The 27,314-nt window shown below is 43.2% G+C and overlaps 1 long non-coding RNA gene across 1 annotated transcript; it reads right to left on the reverse strand.

The window, feature by feature from the left end:
- Nucleotides 1–36: 36 nt before the first annotated feature.
- LOC137414324 (uncharacterized) lies at nucleotides 37–25,660 on the reverse strand. The gene is made up of 12 exons (XR_010981871.2): nucleotides 25,621–25,660; nucleotides 19,560–19,622; nucleotides 12,883–12,956; nucleotides 10,120–10,245; nucleotides 9,631–9,704; nucleotides 7,999–8,118; nucleotides 5,997–6,070; nucleotides 3,112–3,237; nucleotides 2,630–2,696; nucleotides 1,656–1,695; nucleotides 837–910; nucleotides 37–544 (listed from the first exon to the last, which is right to left on the reverse strand). It is a non-coding gene; the product is annotated as an uncharacterized LOC137414324 (long non-coding RNA).
- Between the last annotated feature and the right edge of the window lie 1,654 nt (nucleotides 25,661–27,314).

Genomic DNA, 27,314 nt, shown 5'->3' on the forward strand with positions numbered 1-27,314 from the left:
GAACGGACGGCCAGACAGACGGACGGACGTTCATTTGGTGAATTATAGTAATATTTTATCTTTTCATTTGGGCCTCCCAATTGAAGCCCCGCCCGTAGGGCAGGTACCGTTGCTAGTGTAATCAATTCAGGAAAAAATATTTTTCATCAATATGCAAATATCCACAATGCACAACGGCTCAAATGATACAACAGCAGCCAAAATAAAATAAAAACAAGACTTTTCTACAAAAACAAAACTAATAAGGGCGATTCAGATTTTTCCACCCGATACCAAAATTAAAACAATCAAACAAGCAAAAGGAATTGCCAATTTTCCTTCAATTACCACATTATCGGCAACATGAACAAGAACAGAAATCGATGCGAGTACGGAAGAGCAATGCACACACCGCAGTTCCACTTGGTACAAACTTTCTTCACGTTATTCAGAAATTTACAAAACAATGTCGTCATGGATCCAAACCGAGGAAAGGCAAAACAGGATCACCAGGTAGCGCCGTGACCTTTGTGCTGCTCTTTGGGACGGGGGCACGCACCAGATCCTGCAGAGCAAAAGTTTGTCATTGGTTGTTATCTCAACATACGGGTTTCAGAACGGAGCCCTCCCAGGTCTCAAACCGCACGCACCACTACATATACATATACATATATATATATATATACTGTCACCGATCACAACTAGGCCAGGAGGTGGAGGCCCACCGAGGCACGTGTCATGGCCCGTGTTTTCCTTTTCGAGATGGATTAGCACAGAATACGGCACAAACAGCCATGCCTGCGAGCTCATCTCGGCCTCTAAGGTATAGCAAAGATGTTGTCATGTGACTGCTGTACCATTCCACGATGTGGAGCTGGAAGAGGAAGAACCATTTTCTATTGTGTGCTCTTTCAACGTGAATAATCAGATCCTGCAGAGAACACACAGAACAGACGTGTACATGTGTGTTAAACAAAGTTATTAAAGCGTGTTCATGTACTGATCAAAGTCACACAAGCTTTGTTTGCTGAAGAGGCGACGTGCGGAGCACGGGGTCCAGGTCCGCTCACAAATTCTCAGCAATTACTCTCTGAGATCAATAAGCAAACCATGACAACGGTACGTCACAGAATGACTCTAGTCTCAGGTACTCAAAACGTGACGACTCGTGTCTAACGATACATTATGTCACGTTCTGTGTTTAAGTTACTTTCATTATTGACAACAAGTGAGATTGGCAAGACAACCGACGACTCCAAGCCATGGATGAGGCCACATTCACATTCTTCACAAAAACATTTAAATCAGATGAGAAACGACCGGTGGGCAGACAGAATGGCCTAGAGACGTGCACAAACCTTAAAGGTGTCTATACTGGGTTTTAATCTCAACCCAGGTATAAACTGTCATCCCTGGATTTCACAGCACAGCAATTCAAAGTGTGTGCCATCCCTCAGATGGACATTAAACTGGCGTCCCGTCCCGTCTGCCAGCATTCGTTTGTGGAATGTTAACTATCCCATTGTGTGCTTTACGAAGAACAGGCCGAGCTATTTCCGGGATAATGGCCAAATTCAAATTCACACAACCTACAAAGGAGGCCACTGCATCAGTGGGACAGCTGCATTGGTTGAAAGTGGAAAACAGTCATCATTTGCAAACGAAAAATTACTTACTATTTTTCACAATTTCTGATGCCAACTTCACCTTGAACACCTGCAGGAAGCAGAGGGGGGAGAGGTGGGAGGTGGCAATCATACTCGGTACAGTTCCGAAGAACTTGCGAACAAAGACAGCCAATTTCAATCTGTTTCTTGTTCTCCATTTGTATCTGAACAAACAAAAAAAATTACACACATGAGTGATGGAATGACTGCAATGCTCGGACCAATGGGGTAATCAAATCCACCACCGATAAAATTGGCAAATCATAAATCTCATCTGGAAACGAAGCTAGCCCGAGTGCTTTGCGCAAATGTGAGGGAAATACTTCACGTGGAATAAAAGACCAGAGGAAATGTGATCTTCTGCCACTTAGGCCTGCACTGGGAGCAATGTTCACGAAAGATAGCACCCCAAACATTTTGTACAAACAGGTACAGATTCCAACAATCCCATCGCTTGTGCAAAAAAACAAAACCCAATTTGAAATACACCTCAACAGGCATCACCCGAGAGCGTCCTGGATAAATAGCATTATAGTTACGGGATAGGGAAATCCTTCATGGCCACATCCAAAAATTGAAACCGAGCATCACATCTGATCCGTTAGTAATTTGCCATCCCGAGCAGCCAAACCAAAGGAGAGTAGAGAACCATCTTATAACAGAGCTCCACAGTTTCTTTGCACAATGCGAGTGCACAGTTTCCAAAAGTACATTCAACACACACGAGCCTCATCTGTTAAACATCAACAACAAAAAAGAAAAAGCAGCTCAAACAAATGCTGTCTTTTATGGCCGTTTAAGCCATATATACTGTCACAGATCACAACTAGGCCAGGAGGTGGAAGCCAACCAAGCCCCGTGTTGTGGGCCCGCGTTTCACTCTTCGAGATGGATTAGCACAGAATACGGCACAAACAGCCATGTCTGCGAGCTCATCTCGGCCATGGCGGCACAGAAAATACATTGTCATGTGACTACTGTACCATTCCATAATGTGTAAATGAAGAATCATTTTCTATCGTGTGACTTTTCAACTTGAAAAATCAGATCCTGCAGAGAACACACAGAACAGACATGTACATGTGTGTTAAACAAAGTTATTAAAGCGTGTTTATGTACAGATCAAAGTCACACAAGCTTTGTTTGCTGAAGAGGCGACGAGCAGAGCACGGGGTCCAGGTCCGCTCACAAATTCTCAGCAATTACTTTCCGAGATCAATAAGCAAACCATGACAACGGTACGTCACAGAATGACTCTAGTCTCGGGTATTCAAAACGTGACGATTCATTTCTGTAACAATACATTTTGTGTCAAGTATTACTTTCCTTGTTGAAAAGACATGGGATGATCACGACAGATGCAAGTACCAATAACCCAAAGGAGGCCGCATTCAAATTATTCAAAAAGTCGTTAAAATCAGAAATAAACCGCTGGTTTTATTTATTAAAATTTGACACCTCTCACCTTGTACACCTTCAGTAAAAGCAAGGGGTGAGTTGGAGAAATCAATGCAGCACAAACCATGCCGAGTCTCAAAATGTCCTTCCACAGATTGGATCAAACAGGCTTTATGCCTTCTTCCTTTTCTTCCTACATAAACAGAAGGAAAAGGAAGGTTACATCCAGTACAGCAATTTATCATCCTGATCACCCAAACCAAGAAAGTGAAGAGAATCATTTTACAACAGAACCCAACACTTGATATACAACATCGAAGTGCAAGTTTCCAAATTTAACACCCACAACACGACCCATACCCACAACACCAACACCAAGAGCCGCAACACCAGCACCAACACCCGCACCAACACCAACACCCACAACACACACCGAGCTTTCTCAAATCAAAAACTTATCATAATATTGAAGACCTGTATCCATATTCCTTAATTCATTAATGTTATTATTTATTGAAACTTTGTTTTAACAGAATACAGTCATGTGAAAAAGTAAGTACACCCCATGTAAAGTTTTGACTTTTTCAACATATTTCAACATACAGCTATTTGATCTTCATTTCAACAATATTGATAGATAAAGGTGATATAATATAACAAATATCATGAAACATTTACATTTTGTAGTCCATTGTATAATTTAAATAAACAAATGCAAATTCCGCATGTGGAAAAAGTAAGTACACCCATACATTTATCACGACTTCAAATACCTAAAATTAGAATCAGGTGCACCAGCTCAGGTGCAAATGATTAAAACATCGTTAGAGAAGATCTTGGAGGAACCTGTCTTATTTAAACCTCAGACATTTCGTTTGGTTTGCTCTTTGTTGTTGAAGTGTGCGGCGTCACCATGCCTAGATCAAAAGAGCTCTCTGAGGCCTTCAGAAAGAAGGTTATAGATGCCTACGAGACTGGGAAGGGATTTAAAAAGATCTCCAAACAATTTGAAATCAATCATTCGACTGTCCGGAAGATCATCTACAAGTGGAGAAGATTCCAAACAACTGTCAACTTGTTCAGGCCAGGCCGCCCCAGCAAGTTCAGCCCGAGAGCAGACCGCAAGATGCTGAAAGAAGTCTCTAAGAACCCCAGAATGTCATCATGGGACCTACAGGTAGCTCTTGCCACTGTTGATGTCAAAGTGCACGAATCTACCATTAGAAAGAGGCTGCACAAATTTGATCGACATGGGAGGTGTTCCAGGAGGAAACCTTTGCTGTCCAGAAAGCACATCAGGGCAAGACTAAAGTTTGCCAATGAACACCTCGGCAAAGACCAGCACTTCTGGAACAATGTGCTCTGGACAGATGAGTCAAAGGTAGAGCTATTTGGCCACAGCACCAGAAGACATGTTTGGCGAAAACCAAAGACAGCATTTGACCACAAGAACCTGATACCAACTGTAAAGCATGGTGGTGGAAATATTATGGTTTGGGGCAGCTTTGCTGCATCAGGGCCTGGGCAGTTCACCATCATAGAATCCACTATGAATTCTTCATTGTACCAGAGGGTGCTTGAGGATAATGTGAGGCCATCTGTCGGAAAGTTGAAGCTCAACCGAAGGTGGACCTTGCAACATGACAATGACCCTAAACATACCAGTAAATCCACCAAGGAATGTCTGAAAAGAAAGAAATGGTGGGTTCTGGAATGGCCAAGTCAAAGCCCGGATCTAAATCCCATCGAGATGTTGTGGGGGGATTTGAAACGAGCTGTGCATGCAAGAAACCCCTCAAACATCGCACAGCTGAAAGAAATCTGCATGGAGGAGTGGGCAAAAATTTATCCCAGTCGATGTCAGAGACTGGTAGACAGTTATAAGAAACGCCCACTTGAGGTTGTTTCTGCCAAAGGGGGCAATACCACCTGTTGGAGACAAGGGTGTACTTACTTTTTCCAAATGCGAAATTTGCATTTATGTTTATTTAAATTTTAAATTATACAATGGACTACAAAATGTAAATGTTTCATGATATTTGTTATATTATATCACCTTTATCTCTCAATATTGTTGAAATGAAGATCAAATAGCTGTATGTTGAAATATGTTGAAAAAGTCTAAACTTTACATGGGGTGTACTTACTTTTTCACGTGACTGTAAATGAATTATGAATACATTTGAGAGAAAGATCAAGTTTCTGTGAGCATTCTGACTAAGCTCTGGAGTTCATCACAATACTGTTGTGATGAACAATACAAATACTGTTGGGAGAAGATCAACTCGAACATAATCCATAAACTAATTAAATCAATCCCAAATGGAGTCGAGACCATTCAAGGCAAAAGGGGGTCACAATGATCATAATTATTGATAATAATAATAATAATGCATTTATTTTATATAGCGCTTTTCAGGAAGCCCAAAGACGCTTGCATGAAGACGCTTGATGATACTTGATGATACATGAAGACGCTTGATGACGCTTGATGATGATAAAGACGCTTGATGATACATGAAGCCATAATTGATATTCCCAATCATAAGTGTTGTAAAATCCTTCAGAGTTCATGGAAATCCTTTTAAAGTGCTTCTGGTTTCATATTACAATTATTTATTTTATCATCAGGTCTGAAGTAATAAATTTCCTCCGAGTGGACTCGAATTTTGCACGCGTGCGCAAACACACCTCAAAACCAGAGACACAAATGCAAACTCAATGACAGAGAAAAACAACCAAAACAAATGCCATTTTATGGCCATTTAAGCCATATATACTGTCACAGATCACAACTAGGCCAGAAGGCTTAGGCCAACCGAGGCACGTGTCGTGGGCCCGTGTTTCGCTCTCCGAGATGTATTAGCACAGAATACGGCACAAACAACCATGCCTGCGAGCTCATCTCGGCCTCTAAAGTATAGCAAAGATGTTGTCATGTGACTGCCATACCATTCCACGATGTGGAGCTGGAAGAGGAAGAACCATGTTCTATTGTGTGCTCTTTCAACTTGAATAATCAGATCCTGCATAGAACACACAGAACAGACGTGTACATGTGTTAAACAAAGTTATTAAAGCGTGTTCATGTACTGATCAAAGTCACACAAGCTTTGTTTGCTGAAGAGGCGACGAGCGGAGCACGGGGTCCAGGTCCGTTCACAAATTCTCAGCAATTGCTCTCCGAGATCAATAAGCAAACCATGACAACGGTACGTCACAGAATGACTAGTCTCAGGTACTCAAAACGTGATGACTCATTTCTGTAATTACACATTCTGTATGAAGTGTTACCGTATTTTTCAGTGTGCAAGGCCATATTTTTATTTTCCTAGGAAGTCCAGGCCTCGACATGGAATCAGAATCGATTAAATGCAAACATGAAAACGATTTACAAAGTGCAATATTTTCTGAAATAAATTGTATAATTGTTTATTTTAAAAGTTCATTGATGAAGCTCTTTCATGGATTAAAATGTGCTTGTCCTACAATGTGTCTGGTGTTCATGTTCATTCATGAGTAGTGAACTACCTCACACCTAGCTCGTCTTCACGCTGTTGAAACCAAAGCGTTCAGAATCATTGGAATCTCCCGTGATGAAGCTAACTCCAAGGGCCTTCCACTCACTCACCGCAGGCGCAGGCAGGTTGGTGGTCTTTCCGTCTTCTACCGACTCCTCTCCAGCCTTGCCCCCCCCCCCCCCCCCCAGCTCTCTCTGGGCTCTGTCCCCCAAAAATTCCTGCAGGACGCACAAGATCTGCCTGCAAACCTCTTATTATATGGTTAAACTGCCAAAATCAAGACTCTCTGCTCACCTTCACTCCTTCATTCCTCTTTTCTCCCACCTCTGGAACAAACTCCCTCACTCTCTTCAATCCCACTCCACCCTCCAGGTCTTTAAAACAGATTTTCACCACCATCTCTTATCTTCCCACATCCAAAACCTTGATCTTTTCTACCCCTGCTAATTTCACCCCAAATCCACTTTTTTGAAATATCAACTTCTCTCCTGGAAGTCCTTGGTGTCCTTGTGTTTTATACTTCTCCCCCCCCCCCCCCCTTCCCACGCCTCCTCCCCCCAAGCCCTCTCCCTCCCACACATCTCCCGATGTCCCTGCTCTCAAATGTTGTGTTTGTGTGCTTCCCCTTCTCTCCCCATCTTGTCTACCGCTCCATCTTTTAATATATTTTGTTTATCTGTTTGATTTGTTTGTGAAATAAATGTTAGCTCTTCACGAGCCTCGATTCTGTATACAAAAAAAATGAAAAAATAAAAAACTATGACGAAATGTAATGTGCTTTGTACGAGCCAGGGCTGATATGTCAAATGATTTCCATGAACTCTGAAGGATTTCACAACACTCATCACAATTGGGAATATCAATTATGTCTTCATGTATCATCATGAAGACATAATGTCATGATAGCCCGAAACAGAAGGAGGAGCCAGGGCTGACATCGATTCTGCAGCTTGTTTTATATTCTGTACCTCAACATGATAAACATGTTTAAAAACCGTTAACATCCCTAATTTATCCAAAAGGTCGTCCCACAAAGTCATTCAAATAATATGCACAAAACAGCTCAATAATATTCGTGACCCCAGAAGTACCGTAGCAAGTGATGCGTTGAGTGTCAGGAATGAATCAACACTTTGATTGGTATGAACGACAGTTTTGCTGACGACCGTAGTCGATATAGCCCCGTCTTATACTTCCCATCAACTTGTCCATGAAGGGAAAACACGAAAAATGGGGAATTTGGTCGATTTGAATGATGCTCCACATCGATTTGTACACCGAAAAATACGGAACTTTCCTTGTTGACAGGACGTGGGATTAGCACGACAGCTGCAGATATCAATGAGCCTAAGGAAGCGCCGCATTCATATAATTCAAAAACCAGATAAATGACAAACTACTGGTTTGATTTGACATTTGTGATACCCTCTCACCTTTTACACCTGCAGGAAGCAAGTGGTGAGTAGGAGAAATCAATACAGCACAGGCGAAGTCTCAATCCTGCCCATCCACAGATTGGATCAAACAGGCTTTATGGCTTCTTCCTTTTCTTCCTACACAAACAGAAGGAAAAGGAAGGTTACATCCAGAACAGGAATTTATCATCCTGATCACCGAAACCAAGAAAGTGAAGAGATTCATTTTACAACAGAACGCAGCACTTGATATGCAAAATCGAAGTGCGAGTTTCCAAATTTAACCCCCGCAACACCAACACAAACACACAAAGCTTTCTCAAATCACAAACTTATCATAATATTAAAGACGTGTATCCATATCCTTAAATTCATTATTGTTATTACCTCCACCACCAAAGGTAGATAGAGGTTATGTTTTCACCCCTGTCTGTCTGTGAACAAAATATCTCAAAAGGTTGTGGACGGATTCGGACGAAATTTGGCAGAGAGGTAGCAAATGTGACAAGGACGAAATGATCAGATTTTGGTGAAGATTCGGATCCGGCTACTATAATTTTTAAAGTGATTCTTCACCATTGGGAGATAGGGCCAAAACGATATATTGCAGGATATCTCAAAAAATTGTGGACGGATTTGGATGAAACTTGGTGGACCCCTTCGGGTGTCTGACAAGAATCGATTCGATTTTGGTGAAGATCCGAATATGGATTCGGATATGAGAATTATTGAATTTTTTAAGTGATTCTTCACCATTGTGAGATAGGGCCAAAAACTATACATTGCGGGATATCTCAAAAAGTTATGGATGGATTTGTAAGAAACTTGTTGGACAGCTTGGGTGTCTGACAAGGAAGAATTGATTCGATTTTGGTGAAGATCTGAATATGGATTCGGATATGAGAATTATTTAATCTTTAAGTGATTCTTCACCATCGAGTGATATGGCCAACCAAGCGGCGGTATGCTCTCTTTCCTGAGTGCCATTCTAGTTATTTATTGAAACTCTGTTTTAACAAAATTAATGAATTATGAATACATTTGGATAAAGATTAAGTTTCTGTGAGCATTCTGACGACGCTCTGAAGTTCATTACAACACTGTTGGGAGAAGATCGACTCGAACATAATCCATAAAATAATTAAATCAATCCCAAATGGAGTCGAGACCATTCGAGGCAAAAGGGGGTCACAATGATCATAATTATTGATACATGAAGCCATAATTGATATTCCCAATCATAAGTGTTGTAAAATCCTTCAGAGTTCATGGAAATCCTTTTAAAGTGCTTCTGGTTTCATATTACAATTATTTATTTTATCATCAGGTCTGAATTAATAAATTTCCTCCGAGTAGACTCGAATTTTGCACGCGTGCGCACACACACCTCAAAACCCGAGACACAAATGCAAACTCAATGACAGAGAAAAACAAACAAAACAAATGCCATGTTTTATGGCCATTTAAGCCATATATACTGTCACAGATCACAACTAGGCCAGAAGGCTTAGGCCAACCGAGGCACGTGTCGTGGGCCCGTGTTTCGCTCTCTGGGATGTATTAGCACAGAATACGGCACAAACAGCCATGTCTGCGAGCTCATCTCGGCCTCGAAGGTATAGCAAAGATGTTGTCATGTGACTGCCGTACCATTCCACGATGTGGAGCTGGAAGAGGAAGAACCATGTTCTATTGTGTGCTCTTTCAACTTGAATAATCAGATCCTGGATAGAACACACAGAACAGACGTGTACATGTGTGTTAAACAAAGTTATTAAAGCGTGTTTATGTACTGATCAAAGTCACACAAGCTTTGTTTGCTGAAGAGGCGACGAGCGGAGCACGGGGTCCAGGTCCGCTCACAAATTCTCAGCAATTACTTTCCGAGATCAATAAGCAAACCATGACAACGGTACGTCACAGAATGACTCTAGTCTCGGGTATTCAAAACGTGACGATTCATTTCTGTAACAATACATTTTGTGTCAAGTATTACTTTCCTTGTTGAAAAGACATGGGATGATCACGACAGATGCAAGTACCAATAACCCAAAGGAGGCCGCATTCAAATTATTCAAAAAGTCGTTAAAATCAGAAATAAACCGCTGGTTTTATTTATTAAAATTTGACACCTCTCACCTTGTACACCTTCAGTAAAAGCAAGGGGTGAGTTGGAGAAATCAATGCAGCACAAACCATGCCGAGTCTCAAAATGTCCTTCCACAGATTGGATCAAACAGGCTTTATGCCTTCTTCCTTTTCTTCCTACATAAACAGAAGGAAAAGGAAGGTTACATCCAGTACAGCAATTTATCATCCTGATCACCCAAACCAAGAAAGTGAAGAGAATCATTTTACAACAGAACCCAACACTTGATATACAACATCGAAGTGCAAGTTTCCAAATTTAACACCCACAACACGACCCATACCCACAACACCAATACCAAGAGCCGCAACACCAGCACCAACACCAACACCCGCACCAACACCAACACCCACAACACACACCACACACCGAGCTTTCTCAAATCAAAAACTTATCATAATATTGAAGACCTGTATCCATATTCCTTAATTCATTAATGTTATTATTTATTGAAACTTTGTTTTAACAGAATACAGTCACGTGAAAAAGTAAGTACACCCCATGTAAAGTTTTGACTTTTTCAACATATTTCAACATACAGCTATTTGATCTTCATTTCAACAATATTGATAGATAAAGGTGACATAATGTAACAAATATCATGAAACATTTACATTTTGTAGTCCATTGTATAATTTAAATAAACAAATGCAAATTCCGCATGTGGAAAAAGTAAGTACACCCCTACATTTATCACGACTTCAAATACCTAAAATTAGAATCAGGTGCACCAGCTCAGGTGCAAATGATTAAAACATCGTTAGAGAAGATCTTGGAGGAACCTGTCTTATTTAAACCTCAGACATTTCGTTTGGTTTGCTCTTTGTTGTTGAAGTGTGCGGCGTCACCATGCCTAGATCAAAAGAGCTCTCTGAGGCCTTCAGAAAGAAGGTTATAGATGCCTACGAGACTGGGAAGGGATTTAAAAAGATCTCCAAACAATTTGAAATCAATCATTCGACTGTCCGGAAGATCATCTACAAGTGGAGAAGATTCCAAACAACTGCCAACTTGTTCAGGCCAGGCCGCCCCAGCAAGTTCAGCCCGAGAGCAGACCGCAAGATGCTGAAAGAAGTCTCTAAGAACCCCAGAATGTCATCACGGGACCTACAGGTAGCTCTTGCCACTGTTGATGTCAAAGTGCACGAATCTACCATTAGAAAGAGGCTGCACAAATTTGATCTACATGGGAGGTGTGCCAGGAGGAAACCTTTGCTGTCCAGAAAGCACATCAGGGCAAGACTAAAGTTTGCCAATGAACACCTCAGCAAAGACCAGCACTTCTGGAACAATGTGCTCTGGACAGATGAGTCAAAGGTAGAGCTATTTGGCCACAGCACCAGAAGACATGTTTGGCGAAAACCAAAGACAGCATTTGACAACAAGAACCTGATACCAACTGTAAAGCATGGTGGTGGAAATATTATGGTTTGGGGCAGCTTTGCTGCGTCAGGGCCTGGGCAGCTCACCATCATAGAATCCACTATGAATTCTTCATTGTACCAGAGGGTGCTTGAGGATAATGTGAGGCCATCTGTCGGAAAGTTGAAGCTCAACCGAAGGTGGACCTTGCAACATGACAATGACCCTAAACATACCAGTAAATCCACCAAGGAATGTCTGAAAAGAAAGAAATGGTGGGTTCTGGAATGGCCAAGTCAAAGCCCGGATCTAAATCCCATTGAGATGTTGTGGGGGGATTTGAAACGAGCTGTGCATGCAAGAAACCCCTCAAACATCGCACAGCTGAAAGAATTCTGCATGGAGGAGTGGGCAAAAATTTATCCCAGTCGATGTCAGAGACTGGTAGACAGTTATAAGAAACGCCCACTTGAGGTTGTTTCTGCCAAAGGGGGCAATACCACCTGTTGGAGACAAGGGTGTACTTACTTTTTCCAAATGCGAAATTTGCATTTATGTTTATTTAAATTTTAAATTATACAATGGACTACAAAATGTAAATGTTTCATGATATTTGCTATATTATATCACCTTTATCTCTCAATATTGTTGAAATGAAGATCAAATAGCTGTATGTTGAAATATGTTGAAAAAGTCTAAACTTTACATGGGGTGTACTTACTTTTTCACGTGACTGTAAATGAATTATGAATACATTTGAGAGAAAGATCAAGTTTCTGTGAGCATTCTGACTAAGCTCTGGAGTTCATCACAATACTGTTGTGATGAACAATACAAATACTGTTGGGAGAAGATCAACTCGAACATAATCCATAAACTAATTAAATCAATCCCAAATGGAGTCGAGACCATTCAAGGCAAAAGGGGGTCACAATGATCATAATTATTGATGATACATGAAGCCATAATTGATATTCCCAATCATAAGTGTTGTAAAATCCTTCAGAGTTCATGGAAATCCTTTTAAAGTGCTTCTGGTTTCATATTACAATTATTTATTTTATCATCAGGTCTGAACTAATAAATTTCCTCCGAGTGGACTCGAATTTTGCACGCGTGCGCAAACACACCTCAAAACCAGAGACACAAATGCAAACTCAATGACAGAGAAAAACAACCAAAACAAATGCCATTTTATGGCCATTTAAGCCATATATACTGTCACAGATCACAACTAGGCCAGAAGGCTTAGGCCAACCGAGGCACGTGTCGTGGGCCCGTGTTTCGCTCTCCGAGATGTATTAGCACAGAATACGGCACAAACAGCCATGCCTGCGAGCTCATCTCGGCCTCTAATGTATAGCAAAGATGTTGTCATGTGACTGCCGTACCATTCCACGATGTGGAGCTGGAAGAGGAAGAACCATGTTCTATTGTGTGCTCTTTCAACTTGAATAATCAGATCCTGCAGAGAACACACAGAACAGACGTGTACATGTGTGTTAAACAAAGTTATTAAAGCGTGTTTATGTACTGATCAAAGTCACACAAGCTTTGTTTGCTGAAGAGGCGACGAGCGGCGCACGGGGTCCAGGTCCGCTCACAAATTCTCAGCAATTACTCTCCGAGATCAATAAGCAAACCATGACAACGGTACGTCACAGAATGACTCTAGTCTCGGGTACTCAAAACCTGACGACTCATTTCTGTATCAATACATTTTGTGTCAAGTGTTACTTTTTTGGGGTCCTTGGTCGATTCCAAGCATTACGCCTCGCCGACCTGGCTTCCGCTGGGCTTGGAGGAACTTCAAATTGTCCTCGTTCTTGATAATGGTTTCGGCGTTGGCATGTGCGATGTCAAAGACATTGGGGAGCGTCTCTAAAAATGACTTTCTCTCATCTTCTTCTTTCGTAGAAGATCTGGTAGCCCGCTTTTGCAGATCCTTCCACCGAGCATACAGATCCTCAACCTTTTTGATGATGTGGTATTTCTCATGGACAGGGATTCGTGCCTTTTCCCAGAAACCTAAAACTCCATCACACGTCTCGCTCGCCGCCTTTCTTATCGTTGCACGTTGTCGATGAATGAAGTAAAATCGGCGAATCACATCTCGTTTGGAAGGAAGTTTTCCTCCCTTGATTGGATCTGGGAGGTCATCACAAAGGAGAAAGATCGATTTATTGGAGCGCGTACCCATCATTGCAAACCTGCAAACAAATTAGAAGAGTACTTCGAAATTTACTGCATTGCACAGAGTAAAAACAGCGCTACTGGGAAAACGGGAATTCCCATTTTGCAGGGGGTGAAAATTTGGTGTTGTTGTGGCACCTTTTAATAAAGTTCAATGGTCACAAAACTTTACATGGATAATTTTTAGCCAAAAAGGAACACAACGAAGGGGTGAGGCAAAAGAAATTCAGAAATAAATTTTCTACCCCCTTATCAGTGGACCAACCTCGTGCGAATGGACAGGAACATTTGAAAAACATGAAACATGATTCTAAAGTATTATGTTCGTATGAACAGATGTTCGTAAACTGGAGACTTCCTGTACTGTATTACATTGTACAATACAGAATATATCTTCTATCTTCTATATATATAAAAGAAAGTTTTTGTTTGTTTGTTTGTTTGTTTGTCTGCACACGCTAATCTCCTGAAAAGTGAAAGATAGGAGGAAACCACTGAAACAAAAAATGTCGGGACGGGCCCCGGGAAGGGTATAGGCTAGGTGGCGAGGCCGCCGGTCGAGGCCGCTTTGGCCGGGCTGGGCCCATTTCGCAATTAAAAGCTGAGCTGAATGGGTATGGGTAGTCAACGTGTGGCCCTGAATGGGTTTCTCTCATCTCTTCCTGTTCAGGCTGGAATTCCCCAAGGCAGTGTTCTGGGCCCTGTGCTTTTTCTGGTCTTCATCAATGATCGCTCTGACTCTCTTAAAAATCCTCTCTATCTCTTTGCTGATGACTCCACTGTCTGCCGCTCCATTCCTCATCCCTCAGATCGGCAGTCTGCAGCCTCCTCCTCTCTGCAGACCTGGACAAAATCACAGACTGGGCAAACAAGTGGACCATGTCTTTCAATCCTGACAAATCTCACACTCTTACGATGTCTCTCCGAAAAGACCGACTGGACAACCCTCCCATCTACTTTCTGAATAATCCTCTCCAAGAAGTTCTGTCACTCAAGCTTTTGGATCTCACTATCTGCCATGATCTTTCCTGGGAAAACCACATTTCCAAGCTGGCCTCCAAAGCCAGTCACCGACTGGGCATCCTCCGTCGTGCGAAGTCCTTCCTTGGCACACCTGAGCTCCTCACCACATACAAGGCTTTCATCCGCAGCTCAATGGAATACTGCTCTCCCCTCTGGGCTGGTGCTCCTGCCTCACACCTAGCTCGTCTTCACACTGTTGAAACCAAAGCGTTCAGAATCATTGGAACCTCCCGCGATGACGCTATCTCCGAGGGCCTTTCACTTACTCACCGCAGGCAGGTTGGTGGTCTTTCCATCTTCTACCGACTCCTCTCCGGCCTTGCTCCCCCAGCTCTCTCTGGGCTCTGTCCCCCAAATATTCCTGCAGGTCGCACAAGATCTGCCTGCAACCCTCTTATAGTTAAACTGCCAAAATCAAGACTCTGCTCACCTTCACTCCTTCATTCCTCTTTTCTCCCGCCTCTGGAACAAACTCCCTCACTCTCTTCAATCCCACTTGTCCCTCCAGGTCTTTAAAACGGCTGTTCACCACCATCTCTTATCTTCCCCAATCCAAAACCTTGATCTTTTTTACCCCCGCTAATTTCACCCCAAATCCACTTTTTTGAGGTGACTTTTGTCTTCTTTCCTGGAAGTCCTTGGTGTCCTTGCGTTTTATACCTATCCTGCCTCCCCCCAGGCCCTCTCCCTCCTAAACATCTCTGGATGTCCCTGCTCTCAAATGTTGTGTTTGTGTGCTTCCTCCCCTTCTCTCCCCATCTTGTCGACCGCTCCCCTTTTTATATACTTTGTTTGCTTGTTTGTTTGATTTGTTTCTTTGATAAATGTTAGCTCTTTCACGAGCCTCGACTCTGTATACACAAAAAAAAAAAAAAAAAAAAAAAAAAAAAAGCTGAATTACAGTAGTCAATCTTCTAAGGCCGTGGGTAAAAGGTGAATTATCGTAGTCAATTCATTCAAAAAGAACTAAAAATGTCGGGACGGGCCCTGGGAAGGTTATAGGCTAGGTGGCGAGGCCGGTCGGAGCTGCTTCGGTCGGGCTGGGCCCATTTCGCAATTAAAAGCTGAGCTGAATTACAGTAGTCAATCTTCTAAGGCCACGGGTAAAAGGTGAATTATAGTAGTAAATTCATTCAAAAAGAACTAAAAATGTCGGGACGGGCCCTGGGAAAGTTATCGGCTAGGTGGCGAGGCCGGTCGGGGCCCATTTTGCAATTAAAAGCTGAGCTGAATTATAGTTATCAATCTTCTACGGCCGCGAATAAAAGCTGAATTATAGTAGTAAATTCATTCAAAAAGAACCATAAATGTCGGGTCGGGACGGGCCCCGGGAAGGTTATAGGCTAGGTGGTGAGGCCGGTTGAGGCCGCCTTGGCCGGGCTGGGCCCATTTTGCAATTAAAAGCTGAGCTGAATTATAGTTATCAATCTTCTACGGCCGCGAATAAAAGCTGAATTATAGTAGTAAATTCATTCAAAAAGAACCAAAAATGTCGGGACGGGCCCCGGGAAGGTTATAGGCTAGGTGGTGAGGCCGGTCGGGGCCGTTTCGGCCGGGCTGGGCCCATTTTGCAATTAAAAGCTGAGCTGAATTATAGTTATCAATCTTCTACGGCCGCGAATAAAAGCTGAATTATAGTAGTAAATTCATTCAAAAAGAACCAAAAATGTCGGGACGGGCCCCGGGAAGGTTATAGGCTAGGTGGTGAGGCCGGTTGAGGCCGCCTCGGCCGGGCTGGGCCCATTTCGCAATTAAAAGCTGAGCCGAATCATTGTAGTCAATCTTCTAAGGCCGCGGGTAAAAGGTGAATTATCGTAGTAAATTCATTCAAAAAGAACTAAAAATGTCGGGACGGGCCCTGGGAAGGTTATAGGCTAGGTGGCGAGGCCGGTCGAGGCTGCTTCGCCCGGGCTGGGCCCATTTCGCAATTAAAAGCTGAGCTGAATTACAGTTGTCAATCTTCTAAGGCCGCGGGTAAAAGGTGAATTATAGTAGTAAATTCATTAAAAAAGAACTTAAAATGTCGGGACGGGCCCTGGGAAAGTTATCGGCTAGGTGGCGAGGCCGGTCGGGGCCCATTTTGCAATTAAAAGCTGAGCTGAATTATAGTTATCAATCTTCTACGGCCGCGAATAAAAGCTGAATTATAGTAGTAAAGTGATTCAAAAAGAACCAAAAATGTCAGGTCGGGACGGGCCCCGGGAAGGTTATAGGCTAGGTGGCGAGGCCGGTCGGGGCCGTTTCGGCTGGGCTGGGCCCATTTTGCAATTAAAAGCTGAGCTGAATTATAGTCATCAATCTTCTACGGCCGTGAATAAAAGCTGAATTATAGTAGTAAATTCATTCAAAAAGAACCAAAAATGTCGGGACGGGCCCCGGGAAGGTTATAGGCTAGGTGGTGAGGCCGGTTGAGGCCGCCTTGGCCGGGCTGGGCCCATTTCGCAATTTAAAGCTGAGCCGAATCATTGTAGTCAATCTTCTAAGGCCGCGGGTAAAAGGTGAATTATCGTAGTAAATTCATTCAAAAAGAACTAAAAATGTCGGGACGGGCCCTGGGAAGGTTATAGGCTAGGTGGCGAGGCCGGTCGGGGCTGCTTCGCCCGGGCTGGGCCCATTTCGCAATTAAAAGCTGAGCTGAATTACAGTAGTCAATCTTCTAAGGCCGCAGGTAAAAGGTGAATTATAGTAGTAAATTCATTCAAAAAGAACCCAGGCAACGCCGGATGCTTTCGGCTAGTAATATATAAACAATGAACATCTCGGCCTTGACAGCACAGCAAAGATATCGTCATCATGTGACTGCTGTACCATTCCATCATGGTGAGTTTGAAGAGGAAGAATCATTTTCTATCGTCGGCCTTTTAAAATGAAAATAATCGGATTAAGATATCGGATCGGATCAGATCAAGACAGACCAGGTGTGGACACGTGTAACAAACAACGTTTCCACAATGAGCTTATAATTCCCGATAAAAGTGCAGCTCAGCGAGTGAAACATCAGCAAATAATCTCCAAGTAAAAGCAAACTATGATAACGGTACAACATGTACGACTCATCTCAGGTTCTCGAAACCTCAATCTAATTTTAAGGTCATGACCTAATTATAGAAATTTTTACCTTTTTCACCATAACAAATTTTTGTCCAATCGGAACAAAATTATCCTCTGGATAGCCTAGAGTAGTTGGCATTTACGTACATCATACCCCTCCGGGGAAAATGCTTCCAAAATGGGTTTGTTGATCTGGAGAAAGCATTCGATCGGGTTCCACGCAAAGTATTGACATGGGCATTGAGGAAGTTAGGAGTGGAGGAATGGTTGATCAGAGTAGTGATGGCAATGTACAAAAGAGCGCGCACAGCTGCAAGGACGAAGGACGGGAACAGTGGTGAGTTTGAGGTGAAGGTTGGAGTGCATCAGGGGTCGGTACTAAGTCCACTACTATTTGTAGCTGTGATGGAGGTGCTGGCTCAGAACGTAAAGGAGGGTTTACCGTGGGAGTTGTTGTATGCAGATGATCTGGTGTTGATTGCGGAAAGTATGGATGGACTGAGGGAAAAGATGAACACGTGGAAGGAATGTATGGAGACAAAAGGTCTGAAGGTGAATATCAGAAAGACGAAGGTGATGGCAAGTGGTAAAGCATGTGGTGAGGTGGAAAGAACTGGGAAGTGGCCCTGTGCTGTGTGTAGGAAGGGTGTCGGAGTGAACTCCATTCAGTGTACAATGTGCGCTGAGTGGGTTCATCAAAAATGTAGTGGTTTGAGAGGGTCATTAACCAGTGTGGCAGCTACATTCAAATGTAAGGTGTGCACAGAGGGAGCTGCAGATGGAGGAAATGTTGAGTTGGATCTTGGAGACGGCGTGAAGCTGGAAGGTGTGAAAACATTTTGCTACCTCGGAGACATGCTGAATGGAGAAGGTGGATCAGACTCGGCAACGGTTGCTCGAGTGAGATGTGCATGGAAGAAGTTTCGGGAATTGAGTGGCGTGCTGATGATGAGGGGAGTGTCGTTGAAGCTGAAGGGAAAGGTGTATGCTGCATGTGTGAGAAGTGTTATGATTTATGGGAGCGAGAAATGGGTAATGAACGTAGAGCAGCAACGAAGGTTGGAAAGGGTGGAAATGCGAATGGTTCGACGGATGTGCGGAGTATCGTTGAGAGAGAGGAAGACAAATGATGAATTGCGAAAGATGATGGGAATAGAGCCTGTGATTGATGCTGTGAAGAGGAACAGGTTGAGATGGTTTGGTCATGTGTTGAGGAAGGATGAAAGTGACTGGTTGAGAAGAGTGATGGAAATGAATGTAGAAGGAAGTAGATGACGGGGAAGACCGAGAAAGACTTGGCTAAAGATGGTGGAAGAAGAAATGCGGGCAAGGGGGTTAACAAGGAGAGATGCAGAAAATAGGGCAAAATGGAGAAGATTGTCATGGGGACCGCAAGGCTAACCCCCGCTCTAGCAGGGAAAATGGCCTTTAAAATGCATGTTGTGTTGTTGTATACCCCTCCGGGCTAAAGGTTAAATGGCGGTCTGAAAAAATTTACGTGTTTTTGTCATTGTTCTCTTTTGCCAATGCCGGATCTCAAAGGATGCTTGGCCTTCCAAGATGTTCTTACATGATAATGTACCTGCGCTGAAGTGCTGCACCTGATATTTGATTAGCATCCTTGACCTACTTTTTCGGATTGTGACATAATTAACAAAAAACCTTTTTGATCACAACTCGATTAATTTTCCTCCGATTTTCATGATGTTACGTTTTATGGATAGATTGTAGTTGGGGGACACATTTTCTTAATTCACACTCTCCCTAAATGTAGAAGGTCGAGGTCATATGGCGGACCTACCCTTGGCGATCGCAGATATCTTCTTTTATTTTGCCTTTTCTCCGACATCATGTACATATACACCTGCAGGAAACAAAGAAGATTGGGAGAGTGGAGACAGGGTGAGATAAATAAATAAAAAAACACAGCACACATTCTAACAGTAGCCTGGTGTTGGCTTAGCGGTTAGGGTGCCGGCTTGGGATCCGAGGATCTTGGCTTTGAATCCCGGTCAATCGCTGAATTATCGCCAGGGGGGTTAACTCAGCCTGTCATCCTTCCGAGGTCCGCAAATTGAGTACCAGTTCACTGGTAATTCCCTGTGTGTCGCAAGAGGCGACTAACAGGGTTGGTGGCAGGAAGGGGATCCGGCCATAAAACATTGCTTCAAAAAGAGGACCACGGTGCCCGAAAAAGACCAACCCCGGCTCTGCGGGGAAAAATGGCCTCTAAAGGTGGTTCGTTTTGTTTAGGTTTTGTTTTATTTGTTTTGTTTTTTCACACATTCTAACAGTCTCCCATAAACTTTGGCCTCCACACACGTAAGAATCTGTGATAAAACAATTATAGTAAAACAAGGAAACATGAAAGAACAATTTCCAAATGTGGTGGTGTTCTAAAACGGAATACTGGGGCACGTATCGTGGCCGACATAGCTCTCGATTCTCGATTAGCAGAGAACACAGCAAAACAGCCATGGCTGGTCTGCACAGAAAGGAAAGCATGTCAATCATGTACCATTCCATGATGGTTGGACTGAAGGCTGAATCATTTTCTACCAGGTGCTCGTTCAACACGAAAAGATCCACATCCTGCAGAATGCACTCGGTCTCATCACCTCCTCCAATCTAGCTAGTTCCTTCAGACTCTGCCCCTCTGATACTCTTTTAATCACCTCCTCCAATCTAGCGAGTTCCCTCAGATCTCTGCCCCACCAATACTCTTTTAATCACCTCCTCCAATCTAGCTAGTTCCCTCAGATCTCTGCCCCTCCGATACTCTTTTAATCACCTCCTCCAATCGATCTAGTTCCCTCTGATACTCTTTTAATCACCTCCTCCAATCGATCTAGTTCCCTCTGATACTCTTTTAATCACCTCCTCCAATCTAGCTAGTTCCCTCTGATACTCTTTTAATCACCTCCTCCAATCCAGCTAGTTCCCTCTGATACTCTTTTAATCACCTCCTCCAATCTAGCTAGTTCCCTCTGATACTCTTTTAATCACCTCCTCCAATCGAGCTAGTTCCCTCTGATACTCTTTTAATCACCTCCTCCAATCGAGCTAGTTCCCTCAGATCTCTGCTCCTCTGATACTCTTTTAATCACCTCCTCCAATCTAGCTAGTTCCCTCAGATCTCTGCCCCTCTGATACTCTTTTAATCACCTCCTCCAATCTAGCTAGTTCCCTCTGATACTCTTTTAATCACCTCCTCCAATCCAGCTAGTTCCCTCTGATACTCTTTTAATCACCTCCTCCAATCTAGCTAGTTCCCTCTGATACTCTTTTAATCACCTCCTCCAATCGAGCTAGTTCCCTCTGATACTCTTTTAATCACCTCCTCCAATCTAGCTAGTTCCCTCTGATACTCTTTTAATCACCTCCTCCAATCGAGCTAGTTCCCTCTGATACTCTTTTAATCACCTCCTCCAATCGAGCTAGTTCCCTCTGATACTCTTTTAATCACCTCCTCCAATCTAGCTAGTTCCCTCTGATACTCTTTTAATCACCTCCTCCAATCGAGCTAGTTCCCTCTGATACTCTTTTAATCACCTCCTCCAATCGAGCTAGTTCCTTCAGGTCTCTGCCCCTCTGATACTCTTTTAATCACCTCCTCCAATCGAGTTAGTTCCCTCTGATACTCTTTTAATCACCTCCTCCAATCGAGCTAGTTCCTTCAGGTCTCTGCCCCTCTGATACTCTTTTAATCACCTCCTTCAATCTAGCTAGTTCCCTCTGATACTCTTTTAATCACCTCCTCCAATCGAGCTAGTTCCTTCAGGTCTCTGCCCCTCTGATACTCTTTTAATCACCTCCTCCAATCGAGCTAGTTCCTTCAGGTCTCTGCCCCTCTGATACTCTTTTAATCACCTCCTTCAATCTAGCTAGTTCCCTCTGATACTCTTTTAATCACCTCCTCCAATCGAGCTAGTTCCTTCAGGTCTCTGCCCCTCTGATACTCTTTTAATCACCTCCTTCAATCTAGCTAGTTCCCTCTGATACTCTTTTAATCACCTCCTCCAATCGAGCTAGTTCCTTCAGGTCTCTGCCCCTCTGATACTCTTTTAATCACCTCCTTCAATCTAGCTAGTTCCCTCTGATACTCTTTTAATCACCTCCTCCAATCGAGCTAGTTCCTTCAGGTCTCTGCCCCTCTGATACTCTTTTAATCACCTCCTCCAATCGAGCTAGTTCCTTCAGGTCTCTGCCCCTCTGATACTCTTTTAATCACCTCCTCCAATCTAGCTAGTTCCCTCTGATACTCTTTTAATCACCTCCTCCAATCTAGCTTGTTCCCTCTGATACTCTTTTAATCACCTCCTCCAATCTAGCTAGTTCCCTCTACTCTTTTATTCACCTCCTCCAATCTAGCTAGTTCCCTCTGATACTCTTTTAATCACCTCCTCCAATCTAGCTAGTTCCCTCTGATACTCTTTTAATCACCTCCTCCAATCGAGCTAGTTCCCTATGATACTCTTTTAATCACCTCCTCCAATCTAGCTAGTTCCCTCAGATCTCTGCCCCTCTGATACTCTTTTAATCACCTCCTCCAATATAGCGAGTTCCCTCAGATACTCTTTTAATCACCTCCTCCAATCTAGCTAGTTCCCTCTGATACTCTTTTAATCACCTCCTCCAATCGAGCTAGTTCCCTCTGATACTCTTTTAATCACCTCCTCCAATCTAGCTAGTTCCCTCTGATACTCTTTTAATCACCTCCTCCAATCGAGCTAGCTCCCTCTGATACTCTTTTAATCACCTCCTCCAATCTAGCTAGTTCCCTCTGATACTCTTTTAATCACCTCCTCCAATCGAGCTAGTTCCCTCTGAAACTCTTTTAATCACCTCCTCCAATCTAGCTAGTTCCCTCTGAAACTCTTTTAATCACCTCCTCCAATCGAGCTAGCTCCCTCTGAAACTCTTTTAATCACGTCCTCCAATCGAGCTAGTTCCCTCTGAAACTCTTTTAATCACCTCCTCCAATCGAGCTAGTTCCCTCTGAAACTCTTTTAATCACCTCCTCCAATCTAGCTAGTTCCCTCTGATACTCTTTTAATCACCTCCTCCAATCTAGCTGGTTCCCTCTGATACTCTTTTAATCACGTCCTCCAATCGAGCTAGTTCCCTCCGATACTCTTTTAATCACGTCCTCCAATCGAGCTAGTTTCCTCTGATACTCTTTTAATCACCTCCTCCAATCGAGCTAGTTCCCTCTGATACTCTTTTAATCACGTCCTCCAATCGAGCTAGTTTCCTCTGATACTCTTTTAATCACCTCCTCCAATCGAGCTAGTTCCCTCAGATCTCTGCTCCTCTGATACTCTTTTAATCACCTCCTCCAATCGAGCTAGTTCCCTCTGATACTCTTTTAATCACCTCCTCCAATCTAGCTAGTTCCCTCTGATACTCTTTTGATCACCTCCTCCAATCTAGCTAGTTCCCTCTGATACTCTTTTAATCACCTCCTCCAATCTAGCTAGTTCCCTCTGATACTCTTTTAATCACCTCCTCCAATCTAGCTAGTTCCCTCTGATACTCCTTTGATCACCTCCTCCAATCTAGCTAGTTCCCTCAGATCTCTGCTCCTCTGATACTCTTTTAATCACCTCCTCCAATCTAGCTAGTTCCCTCTGATACTCTTTTAATCACCTCCTCCAATCGAGCTAGTTCCCTCTGATACTCTTTTAATCACCTCCTCCAATCTAGCTAGTTCCCTCTGATACTCTTTTAATCACCTCCTCCAATCTAGCTAGTTCCCTCAGATCTCTGCCCCTCCGATACTCTTTTAATCACCTCCTCCAATCGATCTAGTTCCCTCTGATACTCTTTTAATCACCTCCTCCAATCTAGCTAGTTCCCTCTGATACTCTTTTAATCACCTCCTCCAATCTAGCTAGTTCCCTCTGATACTCTTTTAATCACCTCCTCCAATCTAGCTAGTTCCCTCTGATACTCTTTTAATCACCTCCTCCAATCTAGCTAGTTCCCTCTGATACTCTTTTGATCACCTCCTCCAATCTAGCTAGTTCCTTCAGATCTCTGCCCCTCTGATACTCTTTTAATCACCTCCTCCAATCGAGCTAGTTCCCTCAGATCTCTGCCCCTCTGATACTCTTTTAATCACCTCCTCCAATCGAGCTAGTTCCCTCTGATACTCTTCTAATCACCTCCTCCAATCGAGCGAGTTCCCTCTGATACTCTTTTAATCACGTCCTCCAATCGAGCTAGTTCCCTCTGATACTCTTTTAATCACCTCCTCCAATCGAGCTAGTTCCCTCAGATCTCTGCCCCTCTGATACTCTTTTAATCACCTCCTCCAATCGAGCTAGTTCCCTCAGATCTCTGCCCCTCTGATACTCTTTTAATCACCTCCTCCAATCTAGCTAGTTCCTTCAGATCTCTGCCCCTCTGATACTCTTTTAATCACCTCCTCCAATCGAACTAGTTCCCTCTGATACTCTTTTAATCACCTCCTCCAATCGAGCTAGTTCCCTCAGATCTCTGCCCCTCTGATACTCTTTTAATCACCTCCTCCAATCGAGCTAGTTCCCTCAGATCTCTGCCCCTCTGATACTCTTTTAATCACCTCCTCCAATCGAGCTAGTTCCCTCAGATCTCTGCCCCTCCGATACTCTTTTAATCACCTCCTCCAATCGAGCTAGTTCCCTCTGATACTCTTTTAATCACGTCCTCCAATCGAGCTAGTTCCCTCTGATACTCTTTTAATCACCTCCTCCAATCGAGCTAGTTCCCTCAGATCTCTGCCCCTCTGATACTCTTTTAATCACCTCCTCCAATCTAGCTAGTTCCCTCTGATACTCTTCTAATCACCTCCTCCAATCGAGCTAGTTCCTTCAGATCTCTGCCCCTCTGATACTCCCAGCAACTCAATTAATTCTTTCAGCAACCTCCTTATGGGGGAACTACATAAATCCAGGCTCACTACTCACCTCCACTCATTCGTTCCTCCTTTTAAACTTCCACATCCTCTTCAATCTCATCAATTCTTCCCTCCTCTTCAACACAGCTATTCATCATCTCACATCATCCCCAATCCAAAACAGATATTTTCCACCCTGGTTAACCCCACCTCCTAATATCCAGTTTTTCCAAATCCTAAGACTTTGGTGCTGTATCCATCATGTACACCTCGTGCATCCTCCCCTAGGTCGTTGCCTTTACACCTGTCTACTGTGTCATCCATGAGCCTCCATTTTGTTATACATTAAAAACCTCCTCGAATTATGCCCTTTTATGGATGGAATAACGAAACCTCATTCACAAAGCCAACACTATGCATGTAAATTTACATCATGCGAACCATTCCATCAGTAATCGATTAAAAAGTGCAATGTGGACAGGATCGGGTCCACGTGTATGTAACATGCTGGAGCCAGGACGGCAGTTTACAGCAACCTGCCCGTGGGCTCAGCATATAAATCACTGTTCGAGACCAATTCGCAGGAAAAGCACAGATCACAGCAGAACCTGCGAGCTAAGGTCTCAAAACACTCGGACTTATCAAATTACAAACACTACATAATTTTAATACAAACCCAAACACCCCAAATAAAATATATAAAGATCTTAAAACAAAATACCATACTCAAATATTTACATCACATTCTAATTTAGATTGGAGAAACAAATTAACCGCAGACAGGAGAAAGCCCAGAGCCACGTGGACGTTCTGAACACGTGGTCACCAGAACAAGTCGTAATACGTTAACATCGATAAAAAATACAACCATCAAAATACCACACAACAACAATAACAACAAAAAACTGTTATTGAAAACTTCGCAGATGGATAAGGATTTTAAAATAATAATTAATTCACTGTCATCTCCCCCGCAATTCACCATTCAGCCATCTTCCAAGCTCACAAGCGGAAATAGAAAGGTGGAGCTCACAAGCGGAAACGGAAATAAACGCGGAGGCCACGAGATCTTTGCTTGCGAGTCGAAATAGTTTTAATACATCAGCACAAGGCCAGGTGCGAGGGTCTTTTTTGAAGCTGAGCTGGGATGCAGGCAGTTCAACGATTAACCCGGCCAAGAATGGCGATGTCTGCGACGAACTACATTGCCATGACTGATAAAGAGCAGCAAAATGCCACCAAAGCGAAAATCGATTGTCTTCTTTTTTTCATGCGACCAAAGGCAGAAAATAAACACAAAAAAGAACGGGAAATAGAAGCAAAGCCATTCAAGGAACGTTGATGCAGGAGATACTGGGTTTACAATGGCACTTCAGTGCTGGGCCTACACCCAGAATGGGGAAAAAAACGACCAAAAATTTAAAACTGAAATTTGAAAACAAATTGAAATTCATTTCAATAAATAAATACACTGTATAAACGAATGGGGCACACCGATCCTAGATATGGCATGACACCGACGTCATCTATCTACTATAAATGGATGAATGTGTGTGTGTGTGTGTGTGTGTGTGTGTGTGTGTGTGTGTGTGTGTGTGTGTGTGTGTGTGTGTGTGTGTGTGTGTGTGTGTGTGTGTGTGTGTGTGTGTGTGTGTGTGTGTGTGTGTGTGTGTGTGGCATACTTTTTGTGTCTATTAATTACGTATGTCTATTAATTAATTACGTATTACGTACTATTGAAATTAATCTTTCAACTCTTTGGACTGCTGAGACCCCTTCGACCATTGACGACCCTTTAAGAGCCCCTAAGATCCTTAAGGCCCAAAATACCACAAAGACCCAAAATACCCCGAGGACCCAAAAGACCTCAAAGACCCAAAAGTCCCCAAGGACCCAGAAGACCCAAAATTCCCTGAGGACGAAGAATTCCCAAAGTCTCTAAGGATCCAAAATACCCAGAATACCCAAAATACCCAGAATACCCAAAATTCCACAAGGACACAAAAGGCCCAGATAAGCCAAAACATCCAGAAGTCCCAAAAGTCCCTGAGGACCCAAAAGACCGAAGAGAACCAAAGTCCCCAATGACCTAAAAGACACAACGGACCAAAAGACCCAGAGGACCCAACAGACTCCAAAGACACAAAAGTCCCCGAGGACCCAGAAGACTCAAAATGCCCTGAGGACCAAGAATTCCCAAAGTCTCTAAGGACCCAAAATACACAGAATACCCAAAATACCCAGAACACCCAAAATTCCACGAGGACACAAAAGGCCCAGATAAGCCAAAACATCCAGAAGACCCAAAAGTCCGTGAGGACCCAAAAGACCGAAGAGAACCAAAGTCCCCAATGACCAAAAAAGACACAACGGACCAAAAGACCCAGAGGACCCAACAGACTCCAAAGACACAAAAGTCCCCGAGGACCCAGAAGACTCAAAATGCCCTGAGGACCCAGAATACCCAAAAGTCCCCAAGGACCCAAAAGTCCACGAGGACACAAAAGACCCAGATAACCCAAAACATCCAGAAGACCCAAAGTCCCCAAGGACCCAGAAGACCAAACATGCCCTGAGGACCAAGAATTCCCAAAGTCTCTAAGGACCCAAAATACCCAGAATACCCAAATTCCACGAGGACACAAAAGGCCCAGATAAGCCAAAACATCCAGAAGA

The sequence above is a fragment of the Myxine glutinosa genome, chromosome 8, assembly GCF_964187855.1.
Source record: "Myxine glutinosa chromosome 8, kmMyxGlut1.1, whole genome shotgun sequence".
Classification (NCBI taxonomy): Eukaryota; Metazoa; Chordata; class Myxini; order Myxiniformes; family Myxinidae; genus Myxine; species Myxine glutinosa.